A 26,445-nucleotide genomic window follows, 5' to 3' on the forward strand; every position below is an offset into this window, starting at 1 on the left:
TTCCCAGCCGCTCCCCACCCCCAAACTGTGGAGGGGGCGGGGGCGCGCGCGCTCCACCACGCACGCGCCCCCACGCACGCGCTCTCCCTCCGCGCTCGCGCTCCTCCCCACCCGGGCCCGGAGGGGGCGGGGCTGCGGGCGGCCGGGGAGGGTGTGACGCCCCCGGCGCGGCGGCGGCGCTAGCGAGCGGCCGGCCGGGCGCGGGTTGCTGGGCGCGCTGCTCCGGCGGGGCCCGCTGGCACAGCCGCCTCGCGAGAGCCGCCCGCCCGGCTAGGGAAGCTACGAGCACTCCGAGCGCCGGGCTCGGGGCTGCCGGCGCTGCCCTCCCGCCGCCGCCCTCCGCGCCTCCTCCGGACGGCCCCGCCCCCGTTCCCATCCCCCTCGCGCTCACCTCCTGGCTGTGCCGCGCGCGAGGCGGAGCGAGGCGCCTGCCGCTGCCGCCGCCGCCGCCGCCACCGCCACCGCCACCACCGCCGCCGCCGCCGCGCTTAGGGGCGAGAGCCTGCACCCGCGCCGCCGCTGACAGGACGACCGCCGCGGGCTGCGCTTGCCCGCCTCGAGGCCCCGCCGCGCCTTTCCGGGGCGCAGATCCACCGCGGGCGTCGGAGCGCAGCGAGGTGCTCTGGGAATCGCGGGCGGCGCCGGCGGGCGGCGCGGTCCTCACTGGAGATCCCGGGGACTGGGGCTTGACCCCGAGGTGCAGCGAGCCCCTCAAAGCGGCAGGTAAGACACCGGGGAGCCGCGGAAGGAGAGGTCGCCTCAGTGACAGGGGCGTTCGCCTTCAATGCCTCCGCTCCAGGGAGAGGGGCGGGGGCGAGCGGGGAGACAGCGAAACGGGCAGCGAAGTGCCTCCGGTGTCCAAGGCGTGGGGAAGGTTGGCTCCAAATGTGGCACCCAGGGTGACTTCAGATAGGACCGGGGTTGGTTACTTCAGTGTCACCGAAGGTGTCAAGGAATTTGGCACCGAGGAGAGTCTCTGGATGACGGGGACCCAGGATGAGATGCGAGGCAGATTGCTAAACGTGGCAGAGAATGTGGTGCAGAACGAGTTGCAAAATGTGCCCCCAGAATGCAGCATAAAAAGTAGTTGTGAAATGTGCCAGGTAAGGCGCAGGGTGGGTTGGCCTGTGTGGCATTGAAATTCATGGTAGAAGTGTTATTAGTGATATTAACAGTCTCTCCTGGGAAAGGGGATGTAGTGTAAGAAAAGATTAATAAGGCTCATTGCTAGATATTTTATCACAGGAATTCGAGAGGAGCTGTGATATGCTATTTTTTTTGAGATATAGTATGTACCCACGTGAAAGAAAAAAAAAAGCATACTGTATCTGGTTGTGAGATGGAAAAATAGGGCTAAAATAATTCCAGGTTTCGCCGTCAGCTTGTAGAGCTGTGATATAATTGTATCCTGTCCTTTATTTCAGTTGTGGAATGTTTAAAATGGGTTTCACAAAACATAAACAATGATAATTAACATTAGGAAGATTGGGTGTTTTGGGTGTCTTTCACTCTATTCTCTGCCCTCTCCAGGAAAAGAAAAACAATAAACAAACAAACAAAAAAACACCCCACCACATCTTGACCATAATTCCGAGTTCAAGATCATTAGGCAAAGGGATTTTTTTTTTTTTTTCCCCTATGTGTGTCTGTCTTCCTTTTCACACAGGTGAAAATATCTGGAATGAGGAAAACAAAACAATATGGTGAACAAAAGGGATAAATTTTCAGGCATTTTGAGGGGTTGGAGCCAAAAGCTATTGCAGTGGTTAAGTACAGTGAATGACAGTAGTGATATATTCTTGCATGTTTTTGGTGTTGGGGTGGCAAGACAGGGGGAAAAAATACAGTAAATGTAGCCTAAAAAGCAGCAACATGGATACTGTCAGTGGAGCACTTCTTGCAGCGTTTCTCAGGTACATCATCTTAGGAATGAGAGCCCAAGAATAAAATATTAAATATTCTCTCTCTCTCTCTGTCTCTCTCTCTCCCTGTAAAATTACCCACATGCTGCAAAACATTGTGACTTCCATTTAAGAAGAACATCTGCGTTTTGAGAGGATTGTCAGAAAATAGCTGGAATTTCAGAAGTAACAAAAGATAGTTGAATGAGCTGTGTAATATAACTTACACATGTATGTCCAAGGAGTGTCTGTGTCCTGTGAAACCAGCAGAAATACCTGGATGTGTTCATTAGGATATAGTTAATGGTTGAGATTATAGTGTTTTATGTTGTGACTGTCGTAGAGAAATTGAATTACTTGCCTGAATGTTGTTCTTATAATAACAGTAAGTAGTTTGCCAGATAATCTGAAAATCCATACTGATTGGCTTCCTCCTGGATGCACAATTCAGCCACTGAGGGATCATTTGCTTCAAAGACAAAACTGGATTTTCCTTGGTGATTAATATTTGGGTTTTAGTGTTTTCTGTAGATACGTTACTCACCTTGAGGCGATGTTGGGGCTAAAGCAGAGAGGAGAGGGCCAGAAGAGAATAAAGAGCAGTTCTGTTGGGTCTTCCTGTTTTGTTCTGACTGGAAGCCGTGTGTACTGCCACCCCCTACTGTCTGTAGGAAGAGGTGTTGCAGAGCCCCATTCTTTTCTTGTTATCACTGCCCCCTTGTGTAAGGGAAGAAATTGATAGTTGCACTTGGGAAAACTGCTCTCCTACTGTTCTTGACAGGGGTGTTACGTGGATCTCTTAGTGATCTTTTCAGAGTTGCAGGGCTTTAAACTTACTGTTAATTAGGCTCCAGATTTGATGTCTGTTTTTAATAGTATCTAGTTTTAGTCAGTAATTCAAATTTCTCAGAATGTTTTCAGTGTGTTTGGGAAGATGGTGGAGTATTATCACTAGTAGGAGAACTACTGGTGATGGCTCCCCCTTATGTAGCACCTACTCTGTGCCAGTCCTGTTATACGTGTTTTAACCAGTTTCAATGCCCTGTGAGGTGTGTATGGTTATTTCCATTTTCTGATGAGAAACTGAAACACAGAGATAGATGTTCAGTAACTTGCATAGGACAGTCAAGAATCAGATTTAGCTAGCAAGCAGAAGAGTTGAGTTTCAATTCAGTAAGTAGTAAGATGCATAAATATTAAGCCTACAAATATACCAAAATTACAGTTACTTGTAGTATGAACATTTCTCTTCTGGAATTTATTTTTGTCATTTATCTCTGGAATTATGAGTAGAGGAGTATCAGTGTTTTTTATGTGGTTAAGGAGATGTTTGTGATGGAGGTTGGTTTTGGGGGGAACTTTAGAGGTAGAAAGTTACTTTCAGGTAGGTTGGTTTGTGTGTGTGTGTGTGTGTGTGTGTGTGTGTGTGTGTGTGTATACATAGTGTGCAATAAAGGTTTACTGGTGCTTTCAAAATTTTTTTTAATGTTTATTCATTTTTTTGAGTGTTTATTCATTTTTGAGAGACATAGACAGAGCTTGAGCGGGGGATGGGCAGAGAGGGAGGGAGACACAGAATCCGAAGCAGGCTCCAGGCTCCCAGCTGTCAGCACAGAGCCTGACGAGCTGGAACTCATGGACCTCGATATCATGACCTGAGCTGAAGTCAGACACTCAACCGCTCAACCAACTGAGCCACCCTACTGGTGCTTTTAAAGAGATAGTACTATACGCACGCACACGCACGCATGCACACACATGCACGCACACACAACTAGCTACTGTCTCTTTAAGAGCACCAGTAAATTTACTGTAACTTTCTCAAGGAAAATTAAGAAGGAATTATCTATTTTTTCTATCTATTCACACTTTTACGATCTCTATTTTGTAATTAAAAAGTTTTTTTTTAATATTTATTTTTGAGAGAGAGAGAGAGAGACAGAGCATTAGCGGAAGAGGGTCAGAGAAAGAGTGAGACACAGATCCCAAACAGGCTCCAGGCTCTGAGCTGTTAGCACAGAGCCCAATGCGGGGCTTGAACTCATGAACTGTGAGATTATTACCTGAGCCAAAGTTGGATGTTTAACTGACTGAGCCACCCAGATGCCCCTGATCTCTATTTTATTTTAAAAAGTAACAAAAATGGATTGGACATATATGTATATTTTACTGTTTCCGTCAACAGTTGTTGGCTTAGATTTTTCTCACACTTAAACATTTTTTTATATATATTACATATGAACTAATATTTATAAAAACGTGTAAAGAATATCACCTCTTCTACTTGTAACAACTATTTTCTTTTTTAAGCCAAACTGCCATTCTGTGATTCACATGTCTCATATAATCAAACATTTCTGTATTTTTGTATACATGTGTTGTTAAGGGAATGCAAGGTAATCTACTGATTATGGCTAAGACTTATTCAGGATGTATATTTATGTACTTTAGTATATTTAATAAATTGTCATAGACTTGATCATGCTCTGTATTTTAGGTTGGTTGGTAGTTCCTTTTAGTGTACTTCACTTATAAAGCCTAATTTGATGTTTGCATCTTTATCATAAGGTTTTTTGTTTTTTGAGTTTATTTATTTTTGAGAGAGAGAGAGCACACGAGTGGGAGAGGGACAGAGAGAGGGAGTGAGAGAATCCTAAGCAGGCTCCATGGTCCATGCAGAGCCCAACATGGGGCTTGATCCCACCACTGTGAGATCACGACCTGAGCCAAAATTCAAGAGTCGGACGCTTAACCAACTGAGCCACCCAGGTGCCCCTGTTTTCGTATTTTCTGAATGACTCTCTGTGCATTATTTTGAATGGGGAAGAAAGTAAGCCTAGAAAGAAGTACAGTAATCCCCCCTTATCTTCAGGGGATACATTCCAAGACCCCAGGGGATGCCTGAAACTGTGCATAGTACTGAACCCTGTATATACGATGTTTTTTTCCCTATAAATACATACCTATGATAAAGTTTAATTTATAAATTAGGTATAGTAAGAGATTAACAATAATAAAATAGAACAGTTGAGCCTGGGTAGCTCAGTCGGCTAAATGCCTGACTTTGGCTCGGGTCAGGTCTCATAGCTTGTGAGTTCGAGCCCTGTGTCTGGCTCTGTGCTGACAGCTCAGAGCCTGGAGCCTGCTTCAGATTCTGTGTCCCTCTCTCGTTCTGCCCCCTCCCGCTCATGCGCGCTCTCTCTCTCTCTCTCTCTCAAGAATAAATAAACATTAAAAAAATTTTAAAAATACAATAAAATAGAACACTTGTAATAGTATGTTGTAATACAGTTGTGTGAATGTAGTCTCTCAAAATACCTTATTGATTGAATTCACTCTTCTTGTAATGACATGAGACAATAAAATGCCTGTGTAATGGGATGAAGTGATGTAGGCAGTGTGATGTGGCCTTAGGTTACTATTGACCTTCTGACTAAGTATCAGAAGGAGGAGCTTCTAGACTGTGGGTGGATTAGCAGGGACTACTGTACACTAAACCAATACTAGTTCTAAAAAGTGAATATCAGGGTAGTTGATACTGATTAGATGTAAGGTAGAACAAGTGTGCCTAAAAGAAATGCATCAAATTTCTTTCCTTGTCATATTTGTTTCCTTTACAATATAATTAAAATTGAATTTCTGAGACATACTGATTAGGCATAGTAGTTGAATGTACTTACACAGAATCACAGAATGTTAGCTGGAATATTTTTACTCAGGATTCCAAGATTTTATTTCAGGGAGCTAGAACAGGCTGTTGCAGGTGGCTGTTTGCTTTTCCAGTACTAGTCTGACCAAAGTAACAAATATAAAATAGTTTGGAAACTAGTTTAATTATTTGGACTTTTTTTTCCCCTTTGTGAATGAATTGAAGCTCAGTGTTGTCATATCTGCTGAGTGCCTGTAGTTAACAAATACTATTATTATTTGGAGAGAAGGCACTATATAAATATACTGTATAAATAAATAGTCTTTGTTATAATACCATGAAAACTGTCACTTGGCTTGTTTGAGTAGCATCTTTTGTATTACATGAAAATTGTTTACAATAAAAAAATGAGGGGCTCCTGGGTGGCTCAATCGGTTAAGCATCCGACTTTAGCTCAGGTCATGATCTCATGATTTGAGTCCAGCATTTGACTCTGCAGTGATAGTGCAGAGCCGGCTTGGGATTCTCTCTCTCTCCCCCTCCCCCGTGTGTGTGTGTGTGTGTGTGTGTGTGTGTGTGTGTGTTCACGTGTGCACTCTCTCTCAAAATAAACTTTAAAAAAATGAGTTGAGATGTTTATATGATGATGGAGGGTACCTATGCCTGGTGAGTCTCTTTAAAATTCTCTGGAGGGGTACCTGGGTGGCTCAGTCAGTTAAGCGTCCTGCTCCTGATTTCGGCTCATGTCATAATCTCATGGTCGTGGGTTCTAGCCCTGCATTGGGCTCTGCGCTGACAGCATGGAGCCTGCTTGGAATTCTCTCTCCCTCTCTCTATGCCCCTCCCCTGCTCGCTCTCTCTCTTTCTCTCTCTCTCTCAAAATAAATAAACTTAAAAAAAAGAAGATTCTATGGAAAGAAATAGGTTAAAAGAAGAGCTTAAAGATTTATAGCTTTATTTTTCCAGCCAATGGCCTTTTCCTTTCTTTTAGAGGTATTTTACCTCGAGTATTTAAGATTCCAGGTAATATTAGATGGAAAACAAAAAATTGGGGCCTAAATTTTAAAAGGTTAAACAGGGTAAGGATGCAATAAATTGAAAAAGTTTCTGATAGGGATTGTTCTTATTCCAGAAATCTCTAAGTAATTACAATACCACAATTATTTCTGGAAACAAATTATTAGGTCAGTTTATTTTATTTAACAAAAATATAAGTCTTTAGAAAGTTGTGTTTGTGGATGTTTTTAGTGTGAGATAAGTTGCTTTTTTATGGGCCACACATTACAAAAATATCTTATTATGTTCAGCTTCTGTTTGTCCTTGAATAGTTGAAGGTAAACTTGACTGAGTTTAAGAGGCAAAAAAATTAAGTTGGTATTAGTTTTAATCATGCTTTTGCTTTACCCTTTTCTTCCCCATAATACTAACTTCTGCCTTTATCCAGTGCATAGTATATATATCCTATCTCTCAAACTTCTTCCTTTTTATCAGAACTTGAGATATTCTGATGTCATTTATTTTATTTTTTTAATTTTTTTAATGTTTATTTTTGAGAGAGCAAGCGCACGTGTGACCGAGAAGGCAGGGGAGGGGGAGAGAGAGAGGGAGAGACAGAATCCGAAGCAGACTCCAGGCTCTGAGCCATCAACACAGATCCTGATGCGGAGCTCAAACCCATGTGAGATCATGACCTGAGCTGAAGTTGGAATGCTTAACCGACTAAGGCACCACGTTGCCCCTATTCTGATGTCATTTAAACTGAGTAGTTGCATTATAGTGAATAATCTTGTTGGTATGTTTAAAAAAAATCCATTTGCCCTGTAGACATCTTTACTTTTTAATGTCAAATTTATGTACCTTTTTTCCATAGGTACTTTGCTGCCAGAGTGATCTTTCTAACATGGCCATCTGATCATGTCATTCTTTTCTTCAGAATCTTATTGTGGCGACTCATCACTTAATGGATAAAATGGAAACTCCTTAGCAAGCCATGTGAGGTCCTTCATGATGATCTGATCTTTGCCTCCTTTTTAGACTCATTGCCTGCCTCATTCTTCTTCAAAGTTCTATGCATCAGGAGATATGTGTGGAGAAATATACATACATATACACAACATCAAGAATATTATTCAGAGTAACTTCTGGACTGTCGTTGAAACAAACTCTAAAGATAAACCAAATTTTATTCCTTATTTATTTCCTGAGTTGGGGGAGGAAGATTAGAAGGTTCTCTGTGTGAACTGTAGCTGAATTATTTTCACTATATTATGGGGGTTGGCAAACTACAGTGCATGGGCCAAATGCAGCCCAATGTCTGTTTTTGTCTGACCTGCAAGCTAAGATTGGTTTTTTTATAGTTTTAAATAGTTGAAAAGATATCAAAAGAAGAATGCTTTGTGACATGTGAAAATTATAGGAAATTCAAATTCACGCCCTGAAGAAAGTTTATTGGCATATTGCCATACTCAATCATTTACATATTGGTTATAGCTGTTTTCTGAGTATAGCCACAGAGTTGGGTAGTTTCTAAAGAGACCGTATAGCCCACAAAACCTGAGTATTTACTATTTAGCCCAACTAACTGATACTAACTTTATTAACTGATAAAAGTTACCAGTCGTTAGTTTATACTATAAATGGTCATTGACTATCATGAATTGGAGATAGACCAACTATGTCTGTTGAAGGCCTTTCAGGGCATAATTGCTTCTGTCTATCTACTGAGAAAAGATTGGCTACTTTGCCTTCATAGGGATTTATCTGACAGTCTCCTGTTGTGTCTCCATTTGACACCCATATTATGTCTAACTCTGAAGAAATTTCTTCCAGAGTATATTAATTGACTATTCCTTTCTCTCAAAAGAGGTATCCCAAGTGAAGAGTTTTAGAGCATGGCATATAGGAAGATTTTTCTTTTTCCAAGTCTCTCATATGCATATTTTGCATTAAAAAAGATCATTGTTATATGAAAAAAAACCTTGATTTTTTAAATATTAGTTTGCTATATGGATACCTTGTGTTTAAGGTTTATGAGTTCAGTTAGATTACTTATATTGGAAAAATTGGGGGGGGGGTTATGCAGTATATTAACTCATTAAATCATTTGCTTAAATATTTATTGACTACCTGCTATGTATAAGTAGTTACTTTTGCTATTGTAGTCTTTCAGTTGAAGGTGGACATTTCAAATTCTTACTTAATAAAAGCTAATAGTGTAATTCAGAATTCTGTGTCCTCATATCCATTCTGCCTCTGGGGAAAATATGGTTTAAGAAAATCCAGTGTATTACAGTTTGTCACTTCCCTAAAGTTTCATTAGCCAGTGTTGATAAGTTTTACTGTTTTCATTAGGTGGCAAGGTATTATGAAAAGGAAAACGGTGATTTGTACATTCCTTCTTATAAATACCAGCAAGTGTTGCAAACCTAAAATTCACAAAGAAAAGTATATAAACAATAGTAATGGACAGTTTATTCCAGATACCTTTGGACTAGGTATCCTTGTTTATTTCCTTCCTCTAATACTTGCATTATCTAATACTTGCATTAATACTTGCATTATCATGTCTGATTATATCAGTTGACATCTCATTATAGAGATTGACAACTTGAAGAAATATGGCAACAGGTTTTTATTGCCATGGAAACCCCTCCTATGGATCCAGCCTTATGAGTGGATTAGTTAGTTATTAAACTTGGAAATGGGATGGGGTATCTAGATGTTGTGATTCAATCATCTTAGCCATAGAGAATCTGCCTCAGATCTTAGTCAATTCCTTCTGCCTAAATGAAGGAAGTCTCTTCTTAGCACTTTGCAATCTTGGGTTGTGGGGTCCCACAATGTCTGGCCCTAGCTGCTGAAATTTGGTAAGGCAAAAAGCTAGTCAGGCTACGGAAGCTTAATGTGTATTTGTTGTTACTCTAGAATTAGTTCTGTTCAGATCCCAAGGAATTCTGTAGGGCTCCCTCAGATTGGGAATTAGGGTGAATGAAGGTAATTCGTTTTATTAGGATATGTGGGATGAAGATTTACTACATAATCAGAGAATACATACAGCATCAGAGAATCTTAACTCTTCCTTTTTACGGTTTTGAAGAGGAAGAAAGACTTCCTTTGGAAGTTGTTACAAACATTCCTTTATGATAGGATGACAATACTATTTATGTAAGAAGCTTTTGAAATTCTACAATCATGAGACCCATTTTATAGTAGAACATGAATTTGAGAGTTTTTGAATCATGAAAACATTCAAATTATTGCTCTGTCACTCACTAGATGTATGAGGGGCTAAAATCTATCTTGTAGGGTTTTGATGATGACAATGAAATAATCACTGACAATCCTTAGGACCATGTCTAGTGCTTAAGGAATGGTAATTTTTATTAGACCTTGGAAGGCGTCCTGAATTTCTCTTTTTTGATGTGTGCTTGACCCAACTCCTTTCCAGAGTGTTTTACTAGCATTGTCAGTACAGCTTTTCCTTGTCTTGTCTCGCTCTCCTTTTCAGCCTTGCAAGGCATTTAAAAGACCCATGGTTAATTCAGCTACTGATTTATTTTGTATCCTGAAATTTTCTTTTATGAAAGATCTGATGAGAGCTGAGAGAATTCTTAAATAACTGTAAACTTTAAAGATTCTTATAGAAGTGAGATGCTGTTGGGCAGACTCCTGGTGTGCATACCTTTTGGGCTGTTTCCCTTTAAGTACCACAGGCTTGACAAAAATTAGTTTTTAATCTCCTCCATAAAATAGCAAACAGTGGCATTTCTTTGAGACAGTGAGCCCAAGTTCTTTTTTTCAATTCGATCACGTAAATGTTTTCAATGTTTATAAACATTTCTCACATTTGTTAATAACTGGAATTTTCTATGATAACTTTATCCATCACCCGTGTCACATGTTGGTAGCTTTTTGTAATTTTTCTTTTTTAAAAAGTTGTAGGTGGCAATCAGTTAAGTGGTTGCTATTTTTTTGTGTGATTTGCTTAATAAAAATGGCCTTGTTTATTTACAATGTAAAATAATACATTAGGAAAAGTTTGCCTCTCTTTAGTATAGCTATAACAAGTTAACTATTCAAAATCCCATTTTTTCCTGAGTTTTAATTACTTCTGTGACATTTTGCCCATTTATGCTAATCAGTGTATCATGCATATAATTATTCATTGAATATTTTTTTTACTCACTTTTTCTTAGTTTTATCCTTATTTGTCAAAATATCCATGAACTGATAAGTTTGTGCTAGTTATAAGTTTGTGCTGGTTATAAAATAAAAACTAGTTCATCCTGAAGTCATCTTGCTTAATGTACTTGAGAAAGACCATTCTTATGCAGCTTTGGTTCCAGATTGGATTATTTTGTATTTTTAAATAAATGAACTTCATAATGATTCCTCTCCTTGCTTACATAATTTAATTCTAATTTTGTCTTTGGATGTATTAAAGGTAGACATTTATTAGTTGTCAACAAATGTTAATTGTCATTACTTTTAATCTCCTCACCCTCCCAACCCATCTAGCTTTATAAAAAAATTATAAAGGTAATTCTCTGCTTGCAACCCTGAAAATAAACAAACCAGGGTGAATAAAGGAAAAGTTAGTATTTTCCCTTCCCCTCAGGTCTCTCCCTTCTCTAGTTTTCCTCCTTGGTGTAGCCAACATTAACGAACACTGAGTATTTTTCAGCATCTTTTTCTCACTCAAAAACACATAAGTATGTACACATACCTATACAGGCTTTTTGTAACTTGCTTTATTCATTTACAAACATATCATGGTATCTCTCCAGTGTAGTAAATGGAACTCTAATTGTAAAAAGCTCAATAACATTCTATAGGGTAGCACACCATAATTTATTCTGTTGTTACGTAACTAATGGATATTAAGATTCTTTCTTTCTTTCTTTCTTTCTTTCTTTCTTTCTTTCTTTTTCTTTCTTTCTTTCCTCTTTCTTTCTCTCTTTCTCTCTTTCTCTCTCTCTCTCTCTCTCTCTCTCTCTCTCTCTCTTTCCTGTTACAAACATTAGTCCATTCTTACTCATGACCAGAGAAGCAAACATTCTATATAAAGTGTTGACAAGATAAAACTAGTAGTATATTTAAAAGATAATACATCAGGGGCACCTGGGTGGCTCAGTCAGTTAAGCGGTTAAGTGTCCGACTTTGGCTCAGGCCATGGTCTCCTGGTTTGTGAGTTCGAGCCCCACTTCGGAGCCTGGAGCCTGCTTTGCCTGTTTTGTATTCTTTGTCTCCTTCTCTCTCTGCCCCTCCCCCACTTGTGCTCTGTCTCTATCAAAAATAAATGTAAAAAAAATGTTTAAAAGATAATACATCAGTGTTTATTCCAAGAAGGCAGGGACAGTTAAATAGTAACGTAATTTAACATATTAACAGATTACAAGATAAAAACTATATGAGTATCTCTCTCTTTTTGGATGAGTTGGAGGACTTTGTATTGTATTTAGACAAAATAGCATAGGGAAATGTCTGCCCATGCAGATAGTAGTCCAAGTTTTGTACAGTTCTTTGACCCTCAAGGTGATAAGCAGAAGCCTTTTCTTCCAGAGTCTTTGTGGAGACTTTGTGGGGCCTTTCTGCTTTGACCTTGGCTTAACTACAGGACTTTGGTTGCTAAAGCCTGGTACCTTTGACATATGGAAATAAGTATACTTCCTGAGACTGGGATGGATGACAAGGGTGAGCCTATCCAACTTAGGGCTGGCACTTTTTGTGATCTTGTGTTTGATAACTTTGGGCTTAATGAGCACCTTGTTGGCCTCTGTACTGGTGCTCATTGTTTGGAAACATTGGTCTGAATCATTTTGAGGCCTTTCTCATGCTTGTTGGCAAAATATGCATTCCTTAGGATCTAAGTTTCTTGAAGCTTTCTAGGACTGGTTGGTTGTATATAATATTCTTGGATTTGGCCATTTCTATACTGCCAGCCACAACTCTGGGAGTGGTAGAGACTGGAAAAGAGACCCATGACCGTCATAATAGATGCCAGAAAAGCATTTGGAGTAATTTCCTCAGTGGATGTGGCATAATTTCTGAGTTCTTGCTTGAGTGAAAATGCCCATCTTTTATCTTGATCAGTGAATGATATCTTGGCGAGATAGTGTTCTTGGATCATCATTCTGGTTTTTTTTTTCCTGCTTTATAACATGTATACCTTATACCACCATTTTCAAGCTTGTGCAACTGATAAGTTTGATGCCTTTCTCCTTTCTTTATAAGTAACTGGTTCTTTATCTCCCACACAGTCTTGCCACGCTTATGTGGTCTGAGATTATCAGATCTAATCTCATTATGCACTTGATCCCTTTTATATCATGGGAAAGCCAGTACTGCCCATTCATCTTGCATTTCCTGGACTCCTGCCTATATTACTGTATTTTCCCCTTTCTGGTCCCAGTTTTCTCCTTTTTTTTCCTTCTTATTCTTTAATGTTTAGTAGGTAGTATAGTAAAATCATTTTAGTGATTCTGAGTTGTTATTCTCAGGTACAAATTGTTCTTTCAAAATGTAGTTTCAAATATTTATTTCAGGAAAGTTTTTTGACATACTGTTTTTACTATTCTGTTTTTTGTTTTGATTTCCTTCTTCAGGTGTTCCTATCACTGTATGTTCCATCTTTGCCTGTTTTCAGTATTTGCCAGTTTTTCTCAAATCTTTTTGATCTCTTTGAGTCTTAAATTTTTCTTTTTTTTAACCTATTTTTCTTAAGGGATTATCTGTTTTTATTCATTCTTGTCTTCTGGAATGATTCTTTCCTTTTGTTTTTAATTATTTTGTGTCATGTCATCTCATTTTGAGTTTTTATAATTCTTAGATCTATTCTTTCATGTCTTTTGTCATTTTGTTAAGGTCTTTTAGTTCATTTTGAAATGGCATGTTACAGAGTTGATCTTTTATGTGGGCACGTCTTTCTGGTATGCTTTTATTGTCTGTAGGGATGTTGTTATTATTTTAATGTTTATTTATTTTAGAGAGGGAGAACAGGGAAGGGGCAGAGCGAGAGAGAGAGAGAGAGAAGAAAGAGAGAATCCCAAGCAGGCTCTGTGCTGTCAACACAGAGTGCGATGCTCGAACTCATGAACCATGAGGTCATGACCTGAGCTAAAATCAAGAGTCTGATCGACTGAGCCATCCAGGTGCCCCTGTAGGGATGTTATTCTGCTCCTTATTCTTTCTTCTTGTAACTTAGTATATGGAATTGACCTTGATACTTTCTGTGATTCATTTTTATTTGAAATTAATTTCAAAAAATCTTTTAGAAAATGTCTGGGTTCAGGAAATCTTCTAATTTCATAGAGCTTTTTCTGTGATTGTTTTTGTGTAGTGTTAAAAAATATGGTGGCTTGTATTCTGAGATTTCCTGGCCTTACTCTCCTCTAGTAGTTTTGTTTGGACCTTCTCTTTCCTTCATCTCTCTTGTTTGATCCCAGTTTTCACCCTTTTGTGATCATTAAACCCTTTCTCTCTGCCTTCTGGAGTTCATCTGCAAAACTCCCTTTGTCTTTAACAAACTCTTCTCTAAACATGAATACCTTCTTGCTATAAGTAAAACTTCTCCCCTGAGGGCCATACTTCCCCATAGAGTTCTAAAGTGGTGGCTCCTCCTATTGATGTGGGTTAAGTGTTCTCTTTGCTTTCTCATAGTTGCTTCCAGACTTCTTTGGGGGCTCACTGGTACTCTTTACTACTCCAGTTATGATTATTGGTATCTTCAGTATCCATACAGATGACCCTTCTGGTATTCTGTCTTCTTCACTTCCTCTCCTCTGCTGATCTTGTCCTTTGCCTCAGCCGTTTACTTCTGTGGCATATTCTGTGCAGATGTTTTTAAAACCCTCAGTGCATCTGCATTAACTGGGAAGCTTTGAGAAACTACAGGTGCCTAGGACTCACTCCCAGAAATTCTGATTTGGTTAATCTGGGGTGTGGCTTCATATGTTATATTTAACAGTTTTTCAAGGTGACTTTAATGTGCAGCCAGGATTGAGAGTCACTGTTCTAGAACTCCTTATTACCAATAGCTACAATTTTCTATAATATAATTTCTGGCATTTTACTCTCCAACTATCACCTCCAGTGTTTCTGGCTCACTTCTAAGTACCCAACAATCTTGATTCTTTGACCCCACTGGGACCTTTAATTTACCACCTTTTCACTGTTCCTCAGGGCATACATGTCCTCAGTTCCTTTTCTAACTTGCTGAATTCTGATTATAATTGCTCTTCTGCATCTATCCTCAACCCTCTTCATCTCTTTCCCTTGGTTGTTCTTGCCTGGTAAAACCCGATCCTGGTTGAAACCAACCCTCCTTTTTCACACCTGCACACTTGTAGCTGTATATGGCTCAGCAAAACAGTCATGTTGACTTTAAATTCTTAGTACCCAGTGACTTTAACTTCATTTTAGTGCTGCCAAGCTATCCTACTTTATCATTCTAGTTCTTCCACACTCCCATTTGCTTAGTTGATTATATCTGTTCCTTGCATGCAAATCTTCAACATTTCCCTTTACATCCTTTCATTCAGCTGGTGACCTTCCTTTCTATTTTATTAAGAAAATAGAAACGTTCTTCCCACCACCTGCATCTTTACCAGTTATTGTGAATTAACTGTCTTTTCTTCTATCGAAGGTCATTCCCACCAATTGTTCCTTTGAGCCCATCCCTTCTTGCCTTCTCAAGGACATTCTTCCTGCAATTCTTCCCTGTTTTTCCTTTTCTGGATCACTGTCAACAGATTAAGAGCATATTGTAATTTCTTTCATTTGAAAGAAATGCTCTCTTGACCTTACTAACCCTTCCGGCTGCTATCCCATTTCTTTTCTCATTTATACCAGACTCCGGAAAACAGTTTTGTTTACTTTATCCATCTCTCTTTTTTAAATAGTTTAATTAATAGTGTAGAGGTGTAATGTACATATTACAGAATTTACTCATTGTAACAGTATGATTTACTGATTATAGGTAAATCTATAGAATCGTGCAGTTATCACCACAATCCAGTTTTACAGTATTGTGATCACTCCCCAAAATTCCTCTGAGCTTATTTGCGTTCCATCTCCATTCCTAACGCTAGCCTTAGGCAACCACTCATCTTTCTGTTTCAATAAGTTGGCCCTTGGACATTCATATAAATGGAATCATAAGTGGCTAGTTTTGTTTTATAATATGCAGTCTTTTGCTTCTGTCTCCTTACACTTAGCATGATGTTTTTGAGGTTAATCCATGTTGAACATGTGTCAGTATGTCATTCCTTTTTATTGCTGAGTATTTTTGCATTGTATGGATGCAAAATGCCATCATCAAATGATGGGCATTTGGATTGTTTCCAGTTTTTGGCTTTTATGAGTAACGCTGCTATAGTCATTCATGTACAAGGCTTGGTGTGGATATATGTTTTAATGTCTTCTGGATAGATTCCTAGGAGTGGAGTTGCTGGGTTTGTGATCCATTTTGAGTTAATTTTTGGAGGTGGTGTGAGGTAAGGATGTGAGGTTTTTTGGGTTTTTTTGTTTTTGTTTTTTTTAATGAATATCCAGTTGCCCCAACACCATTTATTGAAAAGATTATCCTTTCTTCCTATGAATTGTCTTGACACAATAAAAAATGTACATATTACAAAATTTACCCTTTGTATTTGGGGTATGAGAAGGGATTATACTCCTATGGTTGTCTCACTACTTCGAACTTCCTGTTAAATCCCCAGATAGGCCATTGGGTTATTGCTTGCTCTGAACAGGATGACAGCCTCAGGCTAGGAAATCTGACTGTTCACTTGCCACTAAGATGGCTACTTTAATTGGTAGTTCTATTAAATTGAGTCCTTTGCTGCAGTAGCAGCAAAGCTCCAGGTTTTCTTTGGCCCACCCTGCTTGAGCTACTACTTGTAGGGGGCAAGATTAAGGAGAATGAGAGTAGTCCCAGGCAAAATTGCCACAAGCTTCCATTCTTACCCAATTTTGCCTAGTTTGCTTGAATAAACATTTCTTTGTTGTATGCCTTTGGTTGATTTCCAGAGTGCTATAAAGTCAGATCTCCATTCTCTTTGAACCCATCCCAACCAGGCTTCCTCTCCCACCGTTTCACTGAAACTGCTTGTTATGGTCATCAGTGGCTTTCATTTTGCTCAATCCAGTGATCCTTTTTTAGTCTCTGTCTTGCTTGATCTGTCAGCACCGTTTGATAGAATCGATTACACTCTCTCCTCCTTGAAGTCTTCGACTTCCAAAATACTTGGTTGTTCTGTGTCACGGGATACTTTATTTTTGTGGATTTCTTTCACTTAGTCCTCCTCATCTCATAGCCTATAAAACTTGCAGTGCGTTAGGAATTTTATCTTTCCTGAGGACATTATTTCTCTTTCTGCCCTCTCAAGTGATGCCTTTCCCTTTTTTTGTTCTCATAACCCTCATGCCACTGGATATGGAGATAGATACTCTCTTTATTCCCCTTTTCAGCATTGAAATCATTCTCTTCCCTAAAGTTCTTTAGCTTTGAAATTCACGTCATCACATTTTATTTACTACAAACCCTGTTGGTGTTGACTGGATTTTCTGGTTCACCCCCATACAGTGACTTCTGATGGTTACCACCTGGAGTTAGGTCACACTTCACAAGTTAAGGGCATAGTCCTCCACTAGACAGCTCTCACTTCAAATACCAGCTTCAGGCTTGGGGGTTCCCAGAATCATCCTCATTTCTAACCAACTGGCTGTAAAGTAAATGTGGGGATTCCTGCTACTCCCTCACAGTTTTACTGTGGCAAAAAGGATACAAAACAGAACCAGCCAAAAGAAGGGACACAGAGGGTAAGGTCTAGGAAGCTCTCAAATGTGCAGTTTCTGGTGTCCTCCCCCTTTGGAATCAGGACACATCCTCCTCCTGGCACATCTTTCTTCTGGCACATCAGTGTGTTACAGTACATAGACTATTGTTAACCCTAAGGCTCACCCAAACTTTGGTGTCCTGGGTTTTTATTGAGGCTTTGGTATGTAGGCATGATTGATTAAATCATTGGCCACTGATTAAACTCAGTCTCCAGCCACCTCCACTCACTGGACGGCAGGCCTCTAATTATATAGTTGGTCTTTTTGGTATAGCCAGCCGCCATCCTGAGTCATTTTGTTAGCACAAACTATTTAGGGGCCCGCTATGACTCATCTCATTAACAAAAGCTATCAGGTTCCACCATGAATAACAAAGACACTCCTATCACTCAGAAAAAATTCCTAGGATTTAAAGACTACCCCCCAGTAACTGGGAACAAAAGCTAGCCAAATTTCTTTATTACATAGGATTCCTTCCCTCTTCTTACTTTTTGGTTTTATTTTGTTTATACTCCCCTTCTCTCTCACAGTACTATTTCTGATCTCAATTCTTGGTCATTTCAACCATGTAGATAGTTTTTCAACATTCAGATCTTTCAGTTCTTTGGATTTCAGTTTTTGAATCTCTTTCTGTGATCTTGTCTTCCACCTCCCCTAAATCATTATGACTACCAAAGTTATTCCCTAGCAATAATAATTGCAACCTCCCCATAATTTCAGTTGTATGTGTCCCACTCTCTGGCCACTACTTGCTGTCTTTCTAATCTTTTCCCCTTTAGTACCCTGACTCCCATAATTCTTTAACCCCACTAGGACCTCTTATCCAGTGATTCAGCCACCATTTAATTGACTCTTTCTCTTGATAACTTCTTTCCCTTCCTTACTGAAGTCACTTTATAATCATAGTTCTCCCTTGCACATACCTTTGACATTGTTTCTTCTCTCTTGATTCATTGTTCTTGCTGTGCCAAAACCACATTCCTAGTTAAATCCACTTACGACCTCTTCCATGCCTGCACCCATGAAGCTGAAATGTGGTTGGTGTAAAACATACAACCTTGCTCATTGGTTTTGTTTTAAATTCATGGCCATAAACCTCAAGTGGAACCATAATGCTTCCAGATAATCATGCTGTATATCCTTAGTCTAGTAGGTGGGAGAATGAATGGATGATGAATTTATACATTTTCCCTCTTTTTTCCCCTCTCATCTCACTTGTAATACTTTCATTCTTTTTCTCAGCTAATGACTTTTCTTCCTACTTGATTGAAAAAGTTGAGGAGAACTTCTGTAGAATTCCACAGTCATATGTCTACTTCTGTCTGAAGGCAGTTCCTTCATTCGTCCACTAGATCATATCCACTCTTGCCTACTCAAGAACATTCCTTCAGTTATTTTCTCCTCTTTTAATTTTTTTTCTCTGATTCATTCCCGTCAGCATTCAAACATGTTACTTCTCTCATGTTAAAAAAAAAAAAAGTTTTCTTGATCTTACTTTCCCCTCCAACTACCACCTAATTTCGCTGTTCTGTCTTGTAGCAAACCCTTAAAAGAGTTGCATATAATGCTGTTTCATTTTTCTCCTCCCATTGTACTATATGCTGACTAACTTGGATGTAAATTTAAAATACACACATACATACATACATACACACAACATACTTTGGTGTTTTTTTCTCTAAGAACAGGGATATTCTCATACACCTCATATAATTATCAGAATCAGAAAATATTTAATATATATGTATATAAATATTCAATATTTATTGTTGGTATAATATATTATCCACAGTCTGTGTTTAGATTTTATTTTTTTCCCTAATAAGTCCTTATAGCATTTTGCACACTGCCCCCCGCCAAGTCTGGGATTCATTGTAGTATTCCTTCCAGCATTGCATTATTGGATTTATTATTTAATCTGGAGCAATTCTTTAGCCTCTCTTGTTTCTTGTCATTGACACTTTGGAATATTACAGCCAGTTATTTTACAGACTATACCTTGACTTGGTTTGTCTGTTTCCTTAGGTTTAATATTTTGGGGGCAGGATACTATATAAATGATGTGTGTTATTGGTGCATCCTATCAGGAGGCATATAATTCTGGTTGGATCTGTTATTGATCATGTTAACTTTGATCATTTGGTTCAAGTGTTGTCCACCAGTTTTTTCTACTATACAGTCATTATTTTATTTTTGTAGTATATGAATAATTCATGGGAAGATATTTTGAAATTGCGGTTGATCCTTAAATGATGCAGGAGTTGGGGACGCTGACCCCTTCATGCAGTAGAAAATCTGGGTATAACTTGGCTCCCCAAAAACTTAACTAATAGCCTGTGTGACCAGAAGCCTTACTAATAACATGAACAGTCAGTTGACTCATATTTTGTATATTGTATTATTATATACTGTATTCTTATAATAAAGTTAGCTACAGAAAAGACTATGTCATTAAGAAAATCATAGGGAAATGAACATGTCATGGGAATAACAGGTACATCATAGGGAATATAGTCAGTGGTATTGTAATAATGTTATATGGTGACAGTAGTTACCCTTACAGCCAGCATAGCACAGTGTATAGAGAAGCTAAATCTCTATGTTGTACACAATGTTGAAATGAATGTAACATTGTTTATCAACTGTCCTCAAAAATTTTTTTCTGTTTTTAAAAGTTTATTTGAGAGAGAGAGAGAGAGAGAGAGAGAGCGAGTGAGCGTGTGAGCACTGGAGGGGCAGAGAGGGGGAGAGAGAGGAAATGCCACGCAGGCTCTGCACTGACAGCACTGAGCCCTATGCAGGGCTTGAACTCACGAACCGTGAGAACCAAGAGTTGGACATTTAACTGAGCCACCCAGGCGCTCCTCAAATCAAATAAAAAAATTTTTTAAAGACTAAAAATAATTTTAAAAAAGGAAAATCATTAAGAAAGAGAAAATACATATGTAGTACTATACTGCATTGAAAAAAATCCATATGTAAGTGGACCTATGTAGTTCAAATCTATGTGGTTCAAGCATCATCTGTATGTAATCTCGTTGCTCATCAACTTTTACCTACTTGTTTTAGTATCATTACTAATTCTCACTGGAATTAATTATTATTACTAGGATGGCTGCAGAATAATGATTCTCTAACTCAGCCATTGTTTCTGCATTTATTAGTTGATATTTAAATTGGAAAAAATCAAGTGTTTTTTTTCTTCTTAAGTAGGGAAAAAACCAGGTATGTGCTACTTTGTTTTTCTCTTGTGTGTCTACTTTAACTATTTACACAAAATATTTTATTTCTGACACTTCTAGTCACCAAATGTGTGGGGGTTTCTCCTTACAAAAATAAACAAATCTCTGACACCAGCTGAGTGTCCTACAATTTAATTCAATTCTCACACTGTGCTGCCCAAACATAGTGTCAGATCTCACAGGTAAGGGCTCTGTTTCACAAGAGTGCTCTCCCTTACCCCAACTTAAGATGCCAGTCTCAGGCTCAGGTTATCACCTGTGTTTGTGACCAACTGGCTGTAAATTAGAGGTTCCCATGATCTCCCTCCTCGGGTTCACATAATTTGCTAGAGTGGTGCATAGAACTCAGGGAGACACATTTACCAGTTTATTAAAGGTCATGATAAAGAGTACAGACAGCTAGATGAAGAGGTACATAGGGTGAGGTATGGGAAGGTCCCAAGTGCAGGAGCTTTTGACCTGGTGGAGTTTAGGTGTCACCCTCCTTGTGTGGATGTGTTCACCAGTCTGGAAGTTCCTTGGACCCCACACTATTGGTACTTTATGGAGGCTTCCTCATGTAGGCATAGTCAATTACTAACTTTGTTTCTAGACATCCCCCCCCCCCCCCCTTCTTTGGAGGGTGTGGAGTAAGGATGAAAATTCCAAGCTTCCAAGCCTGGTTTGTCTTTCTGGTGACCAGCCCCCACTTAGAGCCATCCAGGAGCCCACCTAGAGTCACCTCATTGGAACAGAAGATGTACCCCTAGTACTGTCATCATTTAGGAATTTATAAGGGTTTTAGGAGCCCTGTGTCAGGGATCGGTCAAAGACAAATATTAGAACAAGAGTTGCTCCCAGTGTGTGTATCACTTAGGACATTACAACGGTTTTAGGAGCTCTGGGGACAGAGACCAATATATGTATTTTCTATTATTTCACAATATTCTGCTATGGAAGAGCCAGCCAAGCCTTCATCTTCCATTCTTTAATTAACAATATGAACTCATGGGTTCCTACTTTTTTTAGTGGGTTATGACCTATTTCTGTCATTTATTTGGTGCTCAAATTGTTCCTGGTTTACGCAGTGGGAGCAGCTTCAGGCTGGTTTCTTGTTACATGCACTGATCATTATTTTGAACACTTCTTTACTTTTTGGAGCACCAAGATATTCCAGCCTCAAATTTTGCTTTCCTATCCCAGCAGTAGAGTCAGACATTTCTCCTTGGAGCCTTGAATTCCTTATTTTCTTCCTTTTATTTGAGGTATGATTTACAAAGAATTAGATGCAAAGATGTTAATGTTATAATGAATTTTAGCAGTTATATATATCTATGTAACTATTACCCCAAACAAGATATAGAACATTTTTGTCATCTAAGAAAGTTTACTCATGTCTCTTTATATCCATTCCTCTCCCTTCCCCTAATTAAGAAGATCCTTTTTTTTTTTTTTTTTTTTTTTTTTTTTAAACTTCTGCTGCCATAGATTAGTTTTGTCTATTCTTCCACTTCATATACAGGGAATCATACATTAAGTGTTTTTTGGTCTGGCTTCTGTATCAGTCTGAATCTAGTCAGAAGAGAGAAACTACATAGTAATTTGAATAGTGAGTATTTAATATGAAGAGTTATTAACTATAGGGAAATGGATAACGAGGAATTGGCTAGTAAGAAGTAAAGACAAATTAGGAATAGCAGATATATGGAGGAGCCACTACTCCTAGACTAAGTGAGATGGAGTGTCCAGGGAAGAGTGCTCCCTCCAGCGCCGAGCTGACATCCAGCCTTTGTTGGAAAGGGCACGGCCATGACTCACTTGAATGGCAGAGAAATTGCTGTGATGTCACACTGAAAGAACTTTGTGGAAATCTGACTTCCAGAATTGCTGGAAATCTGTGCCTTGCAAAGGAAAACTATACAAGGGGAGGTGTCTCACCAAAGGTACTCTACTATAAAACCACCATAGGGAGAGTGTTTGGTGAAAGTGTTGGTTGCTGGGTACTCATGGCTGCCATGCAGCCCAGGGACAGGACATTAGAGAAGCTGCACATGCTGTAGTGACTTGATGCTGGAGAAGCTTTGCTACAGGAGCTAGGTGCTGGAGAAATCATGCATACAGTAGTAGTCTGCTGAGCAAGCACACTGGAACACAGAAACAAAACTCTTCCTTCTTGCAGAGTCTGTCCAGTGGCTTCTTATAAAGCTTAATATTGTGCGAGCTGTCAAAGGAAAAAATATTTAAAGATCTCAGGTTCACTTTCACAGAACAGGCAAAAAAAGGATGAATTTGGAGCTGAGAATCAAAAAGTTATTAGTGCAGGTCACATTTTCTTTGCAATCTCTTACTTTTTATTGTATGCTAGGCATTTTGTATAAAAGAATAGTAGAGACCTAGGTAAATAATATTCACCTCCATAGAGGGGCATGCTGCTGCTTGTGTCTAGCAACTAACTAGAGTAGGATGCTTGGTCAATCTGATTTATCTTTGACCCGTAACTGGGCTTTATTGTTGCTTAGTTAATTTCATTTCACCATTGGCTTCAAGTATATTGAAGGTGGTGTCAGGATTCTCTTGTCTGGAGAGCTTAGTATCTGAATATTGGCAAGTTTTCAGAGATCTCTCAGAAACTGAGTCCCCAGCTTTCTGAAATGCAGAAGATTTCTCTCTGTTTTATTGCCTGATTGTCAAATGTTTTTGGCTTATCCTTCCTGTGTTTATTCTTTTAAAAAATTTGCATATACATGCATATTTTTATTTCCTCTTTCTTACCGAAAAGGTAGCATAGTATACTACTCTTTTGCGTTTTGCTGTTTTTTACTTAACAATATACCTTGAAAATAATTTTATGTTACAGAGATGTTATTTCCTTTTTTTTTTTTCAGTTGTATATAGTACTTCATTGTGTATATGGGCCCTGATTTATTTGATCTCCTATATTTGGATATTTACCTAGTTTCCAGTATGTTGCAATAAAAAAATACTGTGATAAATAATCTTTTGTGTAAGTATTTTTTTATTGTTGGAGTATATCCCTTTTTGAACTCCTCAACAGATACTTACCCTTTCTACTCCAGTGAAACTGCTCTTATCAAGGACCTCAGTGACCTCTGTGTTCCTAAATACAATAGTCATATCTAGATGAAGATTTCATGTGATCTCAGTCTGTATTCACTCCCTTGATGATCTCACTCAGTCTTAGGTCTCTGTTTACTGTCTATATGCTGGTAACTCCCAGGTGTATGTATCCAATCCAGATTTATTTCCCAAATTCCAAAGTCATATATCTAGCTGCTTACTTGACATTTTTACTTGGACATCAAATAGACATTTCAAGCACATTTTCCCCCAAATTAAACTACTCACTATCCTTTCCCTCTTCCCCCTAACTATTGTACCTGCAGTTTTTTCCATCTTGTTGTAGAAACTCCATCCTTGTACTTGTTTGGAATGGTGGAATCATCCTTGATTTCTTGTTCACTCCCCATATTCAATCTGTCAGGAGATCTATTGGCTACCTTCAAAACCTACCTAGAATCTGACTGCTACTGACCATTTCTACCCAGGTCTGAGCTACTGATTTCACTTACCTAAATTGCTGTAGCCACCTTATTGGTTTGCTTCTATAGTTTCTCTTCAAAATAGCAGCTGGAGTGATCTTTTAAAAATTTGCCAGATCATGTCTTTTACTCTTCTTAATATCTGTCCTGTGAATTTTCATCTCACTAAGAATAAAAGGTAAAGTTCTTACAAGAGCCAGTAAGGCTCTACACATTGTGGCTCCATTCAATTCTCTGAACTCACCTACTTCTCTAACCCTTGTCTCTTGCCCCTGATCCACTGGGTTTTAGCTACCGAGGCCTTCTTGCTGTTCCTTGAATAACCTGAGCATGCTTCTGGCTTATGACCTTTGCTTTTACTATTCTGCCAAAATTTTCTTTCCCCAGGCATCTGCATAGTTTATTTCATCATCACTTTCAGGTTTGTGTTTATCCAGTTTACAATTATTACAACCCTCCAATCTTGATTTCTCTCAGCCCCCAATATTCCTGTCCGCTTTCCCTGCCTTTTTTTTGCCCCCCTCACAGGGTTTATCTGACATACTATCTTTACTTATTTATTTATATAAATACTTATATAGACTCTAAGCTTGCTAAAAGCAAGGATTGCTGACTGGTTCCTTGCTGTATCTGTGTAGAATAGCGTTTGCCACATAATAAATAACCAGTAATTGTTGAATGAGTTGAATGAGTTAGTCATATCTGGAACTCAGATCTCTTTAAATCTTAAGGCTTAAATATTTTTCTCAGTTTAGAGCATTGGTTCTCAAACTTCAGCATGCCTCATAATCAGAAAGGAAAACTGAAATTTCATTTACTGTAAAAGTATATTCAGAGAAATTGTTTGAAATGTTATGAATGCATGTCAAGATTATAAAAAAATTGGTAGGAAAAATAGGATTTTAATAGATCTTGTAAGACTCACAAGGAGAAGGAAAGGCTAATATTAAGGAGGAAGACTGGGATTTTGTAGAGAAAGAGATTTAAAAGTGGTAATAGGGGTACCTGAGTGTCTTAGTTAAGTGTCTGATTTCGGCTCAGGTCATGATCTCACAGTTCGTGGGTTCAGGCCCTGCATTGGGCTCTGTATTGACAGCGTGGAGCCTGGAGCCTGTTTCAGATTCTGCGTCTCCCTATCTCTCTGCCTCCACCACCCCCCTCCAAATGAATAAACATTTTAAAAAGTGATAATAAATAAGTTAGCTTATCTGGTAGATAGGGATCTGACTGGGTGTGGGTGAGTGGGGTTTTAAGTTGTAAATATAAGTTGTCCTTAAAACTTCACCTCTCTTTTTTATCTCCAGTTTAATCTTCTGATTCTGTCTTGCTCTGTCTTCACCTTTTCTTTGCCCCTTTCCCTGATTATTGTATTACTTATCTATTCTGACTATTTTGTCTCATATCACATTCTATACTACATTCTGATCCAGAATTTTATGTTGGTAGTATTATTTTTCAGGTATCGTTTGGTAACTTATTTCATTATTTTAAGGTAAGAGTTCTGGCTGTTATTTTAAAAAGTGACTAAACTTTTTCTTAATCTTTAGTTGTCATTAACTGTCCATTTGAAATTTCACTTTATCTGAAATAGAATTCTTAGTTTTAGTTGTGAGCCCCTCCCCTTATTTGGACTTTTATTAATCCCTTTAATTTTTAAACTGTCTCAAATTCATATACTTCATTCCATAGCATTTGGGCATGCACATTGTGGTGTGGGTATGCTGTAAGTATTAGGTGAATGAACTTATAAGATATAATAAAACTTTCACTTGTGATTTTTTCTTCTTTGTACCTCACCAAGGACACCTTTCTTGATTAAAACCATTCTTTGATTCTCTGCTGATAGAATTTTTGATACCTCAGTTTTTAATAACTGGGTTGTGTGTGTGTGCACGTGTGTTAGTTGACATCCCACTGTTTCATTGCTTTACTGATGAATAATTTAACACTACTGATGAATAATTGAACACATTCTGTTAAATGAGAAGTTTTGTGAGATAATTGCCTTTACTGGTCTTCTGGGTATTAGATTCTTTTCCTAGGTGCTTTTACATTCTATATTAGGGTTGTGTTCAGCTGCATGTAGCAGAAACTCAAGTACAGTGGCTTAAAAATTGAACTTCTTCTTCCAGAAACAAAGAAACCTGGATATAGGCTCAACTGACTGAGCCACCCAGGTGCCCCGATTTTGTGTAAATAGTATTTAAGATATGTTTTAGAATGTGATGCTCTTTTAGAAACGTTTATTAGTTTATTTATTTATTTATTTTTAATGT

General features: G+C 38.7%; 1 protein-coding gene across 10 annotated transcripts in view; it reads left to right on the forward strand.

Annotated features, from left to right (window-relative positions):
• The first annotated feature begins 462 nt into the window (after positions 1-462).
• The window catches only part of TANC2 (tetratricopeptide repeat, ankyrin repeat and coiled-coil containing 2), a 361,352-nt gene continuing 335,369 nt past the window's right edge, over positions 463-26,445 (forward strand). For 8 of the 10 annotated variants that reach the window (XM_042967385.1, XM_042967388.1, XM_042967389.1 and 5 more), the window contains exon 1: positions 463-723. The gene's annotated coding sequence lies outside the window, so the exon portion shown is untranslated. Of the gene's footprint in view, positions 724-22,214; positions 22,553-26,445 lie in introns of those variants that run through there. The other 2 variants (XM_042967387.1, XM_042967386.1) reach the window with 1 other exon arrangement.

This window comes from Panthera tigris, chromosome E1 (genome assembly GCF_018350195.1).
Source record: "Panthera tigris isolate Pti1 chromosome E1, P.tigris_Pti1_mat1.1, whole genome shotgun sequence".
NCBI lineage: Eukaryota > Metazoa > Chordata > Mammalia > Carnivora > Felidae > Panthera > Panthera tigris.